Source organism: Paramormyrops kingsleyae, chromosome 7 (genome assembly GCF_048594095.1).
Source record: "Paramormyrops kingsleyae isolate MSU_618 chromosome 7, PKINGS_0.4, whole genome shotgun sequence".
NCBI classification, from domain to species: Eukaryota; Metazoa; Chordata; class Actinopteri; order Osteoglossiformes; family Mormyridae; genus Paramormyrops; species Paramormyrops kingsleyae.
In genome coordinates, this window is record NC_132803.1 from 3,808,464 (window position 1) to 3,814,779 (window position 6,316).

The following is a 6,316-nucleotide window of genomic DNA, read 5'->3' on the forward strand; positions in this document are numbered from 1 at the left end:
CAGACAAACAAGCAGGCAGTTTAGATTAAAATGTCACTTAAATTGCTTGCTTTTGGGTTACTGGAGAAATCTGCAGGAAAGACAAAGCAAATTCTACAGATGTAGATACCCTGGGCTGCTTCCAAACCCCCAACATCACCAACCCAGCCTCCACCTAGGACAGTGGTTCCCAAAGTAGGGGTCGCGACCCTCTGGGGGGTCGTGAGACATTGAGGGGGGGGGTCGCGAGATGATTTCCAAGTTTTTTTTAACTATTAGAAATAACATTTTATCAACATTTTAACATTTAATATTAACATTTTATCCATAACTAACAAAAGATAAAAACTAGTAGTTAATAGTTACATTTTAAAAAAACATGCAAATTAAAAAGCCATCAGCCTTTCAAATTTCTTTCCGTTTGATGGCGACCCCTGAGGTGATTACGACAGATTAACGACACATCAATAGCGTCAGTTGCAGCAGAATTTACAGCACCATGCTAAACATTCCAACATGTGCACGTAACGTGTAGGTAAATTTCATCGCTTTATGCTTAGGATACTATTTTTGTTGAAATGAAACAAATTTGTTTTTTTAGTAAAAAAAAAGTTATATGGTTGTTAGAGCGTTGTGTTCTTTTGTGTTGTCATGCTCATGTTTGGATAGGCCTATTGGCGCATGTGCACCATTGCGCGCAACATTTGTATATTTTAACCACTTCCGAGGATAGTGGGGGTCGCGAGTCACTGGCACGGTTATTTTGGGGGTCGTGAGCTGAAAAGTTTGGGAACCCCTGACCTAGGACACAATGTGTGTGTTGAGTGACCCACCAAATGTGGTAATTCATTGGTTAATTAGGAACTTGGAATTTCATTCCAGGTCCAGCAGTAAAGCCAATTATTTAGGAATGAGTCTTACTGAAGCAAAGACACCGTCTCCTCCAAAATGACCCAGTCTGCCTTTCTGCCTGACACAGGGCAGTGAGAAGTGTAGTAACGATGTTCAAGCTAACAACGTTACTACAAGCCCAGAAATTTCATTCCAAGTTATGTTAATTGTAGAATTACAGTATAGTCCCGTTTTAGCGGACTCGCACATAACGGAATTTCGATTATAACGGACAAACCAGTGAAAATGGTAGATTACCTGGATGCAAATAACATTCTGAGGGATAGCCAACATTACTGCCTTTCTGCCTAAAACAGTGCAGTGAGAAGTGAGTGATGGGTTATCTACTTCCCGGCAAGGTCGCTTTCGCATTTCTCTCGCTGTGTGTTGTCAGGAACCTTAGTGGGTAAAATAATATTGTTCTTATATGATCAGATTCTTATATTCAATGGCAATGATTCACAGCAGGATTTCAGTGAATTGAAGTTGAACACGTATGTCTGCAACATGCTTTTAAATTGGGTATGAAGAATTAATTATTCTGAACAACTGAAAAGGCTGTAGCTGAATTCCCCCGTAAAAGAGAGCCAAGAGTGAGTCAAGTTCATTGTGGATGAGGGTGCTTTATTTACTAAATTTCCCGGAGGAACCTTCCCGAGCGATTAATAAAGTGCTATCTTATCTAAACTAATCTATTTCTTACAAAGGGGAGAGGGTGCCATCTAGTGGACACGTTTGGAATCACAGATGTAAGGGACCATGTGTCAGATTAAATTCAATTCACTTTAGACAAGCGTACACTGGGGCGTAGCAAGGACCTCTGGGGCCCCTGAGAAATTTATCTGATGCCTTGGGCCCCCCATGTGACCAGAGGAGTTTCCCTTAGTAGGTTATGCTGACTGGGGTCCCCTTCAGCCCCACATCCCCCCTCCCCCCCTTTTTAGCCACAGCCTTGAGTATAGTGAAATAAATCTGTTTAATGTGGGGTCATGGTGCTACAAAAGTAAGAATACGATATCACGGTTACAGTGTAGAGCATCGCAAACAGGGGACACACATACAGTGGCGCCCACAGGAATATAATTTCAGAAATGGCATCATGCCATTATATATATATACACTCACCTAAAGGATTATTAGGAACACCTGTTCAATTTCTCATTAATGCAATTATCTAATCAACCAATCACATGGCAGTTGCTTCAATGCATTTAGGGGTGTGGTCCTGGTCAAGACAATCTCCTGAACTCCAAACTGAATGTCAGAATGGGAAAGAAAGGTGATATAAGCAATTTTGAGCGTGGCACGGTTGTTGGTGACAGACGGGCCGGTCTGAGTATTTCACAATCTGCTCAGTTACTGGGATTTTCATGCACAAAAGAATGGTGTGCAAAGGGAAAAACATCCAGTATGCGGCAGTCCTGTGGGCGAAAATGCCTTGTTGATGCTAGAGGTCAGAGGAGAATGGGCCGACTGATTCAAGCTGATAGAAGAGCAACTTTGACTGAAATAACCACTCGTTACAACCGAGGTATGCAGCAAAGCATTTGTGAAGCCACAACACGCACAACTTTGAGGCGGATGGGCTACAACAGCAGAAGACCCCACCGGGTACCACTCATCTCCACTACAAATAGGAAAAAGAGGCTACAATTTGCACAAGCTCACCAAAATTGGACAGTTGAAGACTGGAAAAATGTTGCCTGGTCTGATGAGTCTCGATTTCTGTTGAGACATTCAAATGGTAGAGTCAGAATTTGGCGTAAACAGAATGAGAACATGGATCCATCATGCCTTGTTACCACTGTGCAGGCTGCTGGTGGTGGTGTAATGGTGTGGGGGATGTTTTCCTGGCACACTTTAGGGCCCTTAGTGCCAATTGGGCATCGTTTAAATGCCACGGCCTACCTGAGCATTGTTTCTGACCATGTCCATCCCTTTATGACCACCATGTACCCATCCTCTGATGGCTACTTCCAGCAGGATAATGCACCATGTCACAAAGCTCGAATGATTTCAAATTGGTTTCTTGAACATGACAATGAGTTCACTGTACTACAATGGCCCCCACAGTCACCAGATCTCAACCCAATAGAGCATCTTTGGGATGTGGTGGAACGGGAGCTTCGTGCCCTGGATGTGCATCCCACAAATCTCCATCAACTGCAAGATGCTATCCTATCAATATGGGCCAACATTTCTAAAGAATGCTTTCAGCACCTTGTTGAATCAATGCCTCGTAGAATTAGGGCAGTTCTGAAGGCGAAAGGGGGTCAAACACCGTATTAGTATGGTGTTCTTAATAATCCATTAGGTGAGTGTATATATATATGTCACGATCGCGGGATAGGCGAGCTGAAAAGCAGGCGAATGGAGCCGTGAAGACGGACAAATGGGGTTTATTCACGGAGGGAAGGCTGACAGGAACAAACATCGAAACAATACAATGACGGATCTCGGTAGACTGACTGAGACAAAGACTGAATACAAAAGACAAGCTACGGGTAACGAGCCACAGGTGAGAACAATCAGGGATGAACACGAGGTAATGAGGTGGGCGTGGCACACATTAGGAGCGGACGGAGCGGCGCGTGACATAACCCCCCCCCAAAGGCGCGCACACCGGGCACGCCCGAGAGGAGGCGACGGACGAGACGAGGGGCCCAAAACCTGGAAGACAGAAGCAAAACATCAACGGGACACTGGAAACAGGACCGAGACACAAAACAGAAACAGAGACGAGAAGAAGCACTCGACAAAGCACAGGAAACGCGGACAAGCAGACAAAGAAGGGAGACACAGAGGGAACACCGACAGGTGGAACAAAAGGGCCAGGAGTGAACGAAGGAACCAGAGGGGGACGAGGAGCAGAGACAGGAGGGACAAAGGGACGAGGAGGAAACAGAGGAGACACAGAGGGCGGAGGAGCAGAGACAGGAGGCAGAAAGGAAAAGGGAGGAGGAACAAGGGGCGCCCGAAGGACCCCAGAAAGGCGACGGGCAGCAGCTGGAGGGGCCGCAGGCGAGAGGGAGAAGGGAGCAGGAGGAAACCACACAGGGGCCGAGGGAACGGGACGAGGGAGAGACGGAGGGAGCAGGAGGGAACACCGCCGAAGGCGGGCAGGAGGGGGAAGCCGCAGCAGGCGACGCCGCAGCCGGAGCCGGCGAAGGCGCCGTCCGACGCCCCACTGAAGCAGGGGGACCCGGAGGCGACCGACATGGAGCCGGAGGTGACGCCGAGGACCGGCGCCGAGGCACCGGGAGGGGACCCGAAGGCGACCGCCGACCCCGAGCCGGAGGACCCGCAGGCAGCCACCGAGCCACAGCCAGGGGCCGAACGGGCGAGCCAGGGGGCAGGGCGGGCGGGACCCGGGCCCGACACCTATGTCCCCGTCCCTTACGGGATATGGAAAGGCGGGGTCCTGGGGAGTGTCGGCCTTGTCGGGGCAAGGGCAAGGGAGTCATGAGGGAGGTCCCCGAAGGGTGGAGGTTCGGCCAGAACAGGGGGCGTGGCCGCAGGCGGTGCAGCCGGAGCCGCGGGCTGGATGAGAGAGCCGGGAGGGGGCGCCTCGGCGGGCACCGCCCTCCCGTGGCCAGCAGGGGGCGCCTCGGCAGGCGCCTCGGGTGTGCGGCCAGTAGGGGGCGCCTCAGAGGGCGCTTTGGGCGTGCGGCCAGCAGGGGGCGCCACGGGCAGAGTGGCTTGCAGGTGGAGGCGAAGCCAGGCCCTCGGGCGGAGCTGCAGCGGGCATCCTCAGCTCCTGGCCAGCAGGGGGCGCCCCGGCGGGCGCCACCATCACGCGGCCAGCAGGGGGCGCCGCGTCGGGCGCCGCCATCACGCGGCCAGCAGGGGGCGCATCCGCGGCCACCTCGGACAGTGCCGCAGGCAGAGCGGTGGCAGCTGCAGGGACTGCAGGCAGGACAGGCGGGTCAGGCAGGACAGGCGGGTCAGGCGGTGCTGCTGGCAGAACGGCGGCAGCAGCGGCCGGTGCTGCTGGCAGGTCCGGAGCAGGCGGGTCCAGGACAGGCGCGTCCGGAGCAGGCGGGTCCGGAGCAGGTAGATCTGGAACAGGCAGATCCGGAGCTGGTAAGCTTCGGACTGCCCCTTTAAGGGCTTTGGAGACCCGGGGAATAGCGTCTCTCACCGGGCTGATCATCTTACCGGCGATGTGCTCCGGCCGGTAAGGATATGCCTCCAACAGAGGCGGCTTCACCTGGTGGAAGCTCGCCAGGCAGGCAGCGGCGGTGTCATCCCAGGCGGGGAGGAGAGAGCAGGCTCCCAGGAAGAGCGATGGAGTTTCTTCCTGCTGCTCTCGATCTCTCCCCTGCTTACCTTCCAGATCAATGGCGGCGGAAGGCGGCGCCGGCCCCGATGCCTCGTCCATGCTCTGAGCGATACGCTCCTCCCGTCGCTCGGTGAGCTGGCGCTGCAGGCGACGGAGGCATTCCCGGGCTTTAGTCAGCGGGTATTCCTGCCCAGCTGGGCGGTCCTTGCCAAGGAGGTCCGTGCCCCGGTTAGCCGGTTAGATTGTTTAAACTGTGGCACTGTTACACAGCTGCTTGGTGGCAATTTTACAGGGGTGAAGCCCTAGAATGGTGGTTCAAGATGTTATTAAGCAAATCACTGTGCACTGGTACGCAGTCATGTTAGAACAGGAAGGGGCCATCCTAAAATTGTTCCCACAAAGTTGAGAAATATCGGTGAATCTGGCACACAAGCAAGTAAACTACAGCAGAACAGCTTACAAGAGTGCTAACCTTAGTGAGGAATTCATGTTGGAGTATCTGATCCAACGTGAGGCGATCACATGGATCCTTCTGGAAAATTACAGAAATTAGCTTTGTTGGAGTCAGAACTCCGCCGGGTCCGTTGATGAGAAGAGATTCACAGCACAGTTGAGGAGTGGTTGCAAGTCACCAGTTTATTCTCTGACAGATTGCGCAATCTGGGAGCAAACATCCGACATACATTCAGCATGTACAAGAAGATGCTCGAACCATAGGTGTCGGCTCTAGGTCTTTATAGGCCTTTTGGGGTGTGGCCCCCCTTCTCTGTACTTTTCCACCTACATGACCACCACAGACCCCGACCTTTGCTCTAGTTAGTAAGTGTGCCTGTCCCCCGAAAAGAGTAAAAATAAGTGCCAGCTACATGATCGGTTCCTGTTCTCTTGCTGCCGGGAACAATGCCCTCCTGACCGGCTCGGTTCCTGTTCTTTTGCTGTCGGGAATTATTAGTTGCATTAATAAATGATTAACCCCTCAATCTGTTTAGAAACGAGGTCATCTTGACCTGTTTTAAGCTATGTTCTCCTTTTCCTCTATTCATTGTATGTTCTTTATAATTCTATTGAATCCCACAGCTTCCAGGCTGCTTCAGAGAGGGTCTCTGGCAGACTGTACTGCACCTCCATGACACACCAATAAGTCTCCTTCAAATCCACATCCCA